Here is a 3,516-nt window from a genome sequence, read left to right on the forward strand (position 1 = left end):
CCTTAACTTCAATGGGTGGCTTGACCCACCTGTTTCTACCCCCTGGATCTCCCGTGCCCTATACAGTCATTTGCCTCTGGGGAAAATAAGTGTAGGGTGGATCGCAAATCTTGCCATTCTGACTTGGTAGTTTAAGCTCCCACTGTGCAGGTCTGAAGGGCTGGAGGGGACAGAAGACTCAGGGGGGAATGAGAGCCCTGAGGTGTAGCTTCTCCTTCTGACTGCTGCAAGCTGCTCTCTGCCTCTGAGCCATCTAACTTCTCCCATGCCATGGTCTAGTCATCTGTACAGTGGGGAGATTCATATTTACCCTTGCCGCAGGGGTGCTGTGAAAAGGAAGTCCTTGGAGGGCTTCAGGTAAAAGACTCTTATCTGAAGATAAAGATCACTATTGAAAGAACCAGGCAAGGTTAGATTTCCCCTTTGGGACAGGGAGGAAAAGGCAGTCTTAGTCTAGGCTCAGCCTGTCCAGTGGGAGAGAATGGACACACAATTCTCAGCAGTCTTAGCGTTAAAACATCTCTCTCTACCTACGAAGTGGACGAGGCTGAGCCTGACTGAGCAGCCTGGATCAGAGTGTGCCAGCAGTCAGGATAAATAATACGAGCTTTCTCGCTTGGAGCATGCTAGGCTGCTGAATGATCTCCTGTGAAGAAGGGCTTTGAAATGAGCCTAACACGTTTCTTTGATGACGCTCATCCCTAAGCCCTTTGTAGCAGAGCCGTGAGAGGGTGAATCGGCCCCTGTAGCTCACTGATCAATAGCCCATCCGGTCTGAGAAGACAGGCTGGATCCGCCTTGCCTTCCCGGATAGGTGAGCTGGGGGTAACTTTTGGTTAAATAATCCATCGCAAATGCCTTCCCACGGCTTATATTGACACATCTCCCAAACGTGGTTGAGAAGGGCTGTGCACTGGCGAGAGCTCCCTGGTTTCCTCTGCAAGGGGCAGTGACTTGATTTTGCCCAAATCTTGCGAGCACGTGCAGCTAGTGTTGCAGGCACCTCCTCTTTAAACCCTCCGGACTTCGCTCTCCAGGGTGCTGAGCGCTTGCCCTCTCTAGCCAAGTCAATGGGAAGCCAGGGCACTCGACTGGCACCTTTGCAGAGCTGAGCCCCACGGGTCCGTGCTTTGGTGCCAGGTGCAGCAGTGCGGGGTTTCCTCTTGTTCTCCCTTGCAGCTTACAGAGTCCCGGTCCTGCCGCTGGGACGGCCCCATGCACACAAAGCAAGGGAAATCTGCCGCGAACACGGATGGGTAATAAAACGTGCTTGAAAAATAATGGGGGAAAGTTTCTACCTGTCAGCAACATGCCGTGAGTAAACCTGGGCTCTCGTGTGTGTCAGTGTAGGGTCACGGTAGTACTCGTGCAGGGCTGGGTTAAAAACCAAGAGTTGTCAGGCTGGGCTAAGAAAGGGATGGAGACTACCGCTGTCGGTATTTAATGCCATTGTATAAATGAGTGCCGCGTCCTCATCTTCATTACTGTGTCCAGATCTGGTCCTGCCCTTTTCAGCAAGGATCTAGCAGAAAAAGCAAGGAGCAGAGACAAGCCAGTAAAGGCAATTAAGAACATAGGGAGAAGTTCCATGGGGGGAGGGATGAAAAAAACTGGGCTTTCTACACCTGCATTAACTCGCTTTAGTTAATACCTTGAATCTAGTACCTAGGGGGATCTTTACAGACACTCAAGGGGCTCACAGCGAGTCTGCTCCCATGCATGCCAGTTGGCATACGTGGGAGCAGAGGTTATGTGCATGGGTGCCCTAGGGGCGACTGTACACGTGCTTCAGGAGAGGAGGAGTGTTTTAATTAGACTGGCTCTGCTCTCTAATTAAGGTGCCCCAAGCATCTTGTGTATCAGCACTGGTGCTTCAAAATGGCACTTTATCTAAAGTTCCTCAAATGAGCTTTAGTTCAAGGTCCCCACCACCATTTTGAAGCCCAGGATGCTACTACATATAAAACAGTGGAGGCTGCTGGAGCAGAGTAATTGCCACACTCCGACCCGCTCTAATTATTACAGCATGCAGCAGCATCCTCCCTGCTCATGTATAAGTAACCATTGTGAGGTACTAGGAAAAATGCACATTAGCCTGGCTTAATGTGCATTAATTAAAGAGCATGTTTTTTAAGTGATACTTAATGCACATTAGCCTATTTTACATTAAGTAAAACATGCTTTTATATAATACTTTAATGTGCATTAAAATAGGCTAAGATACCTATACACATGCAATGAGGCTGTTCCAACACACTGTAATTACAACACATGGGAGCACACTGTAGTGACCGCGCTCCAGCAGACTCCAGCGTCACATGTATCAGCATCCCCCTGTATCAGCTCCTGGAAGTTAAAGCACCCTGGCCACCATTTTTCAGCGGGGGGACTCTGATGCACCTGATGCTCCAGGCTGTCTCCGAGCTGCTCTAATTAAAGCACTCCCCATCTCCCGGAGCACCTGTATAAACACTAAAGCACACGTGTAGACGTGCCCTGGGCCTGGTTAATTTGGAGAGGAGAGGAAGAAGGACTGATGTAGGCAAATAGAGGAACTGTGGCTCAGGGAAAGCAAACCAGATGCATCTGTTTTCCCTCCTTGTGAAACCCAGGGCTGAACTGGCCTGGGAGCTGGGTGGTGCCCAGCTGGGCTGGCTTTGCACTGGCCCCTAGAGCCCATACGTGGCACTGCAGGCACCAGCCCTCGCTGCCAGGGCTGCTCTGTCAACCTGGGGGACCCACGTCCTCTAGCCACAGAGCAGTCAGGGGCTCCCCAGCGGGTCCAGTGGGGCAGAGCTGTGCCCGCACCTACATGGGGCATTGTGCATGCCATTACTCCCAGTGTAGTAGGAGACATGCACATGTCTACACACACACACACACACAGTTCCATACACAACACACATGTACAGACATGCATCCACTCACATACACACATGCACAGACACACACGTGCACCCACACACATATATACACACACACAGATCCACGCACGTACACATAACACACACCTGTACACATCTACATATGCACACAAAGGTCCACGCACATAAACTCCTGCACATCAATACACATATATACACACGCACACACACACACACACACACACCTATGCACATCCACATATACATGCAAAGATCCACGCACATAAACACACACTGCACACACATATACACACACATACATCCACACATACTCCTGCAGACGCCTGCACACACAGACACACACAGATGTACACCCGCATACACCAGCACGCGCCCACACACACACACACACACACACACACACACACACACGTGTGTGTGTGTGCTGGAACTAATCCAGCTGGCGGCAGCAACCGCAGCTCGTGGGGGCCGGGGCCAGTGCTGGGCGCCGGCAAGGCGCCAGATACCCTCAGTCGCGCACACAGACATCCACATATATATACACACACACTCACATCCACGCACATCTACACACACACACGTGCTGGAAGTACCCGCAGGCCCTTCCCCGGCAGGTGCCCCCGCTCGGGCC

The sequence above is a fragment of the Alligator sinensis genome, unplaced genomic scaffold (assembly GCF_000455745.1).
Source record: "Alligator sinensis unplaced genomic scaffold, ASM45574v1 scaffold93_2, whole genome shotgun sequence".
NCBI lineage: Eukaryota > Metazoa > Chordata > Crocodylia > Alligatoridae > Alligator > Alligator sinensis.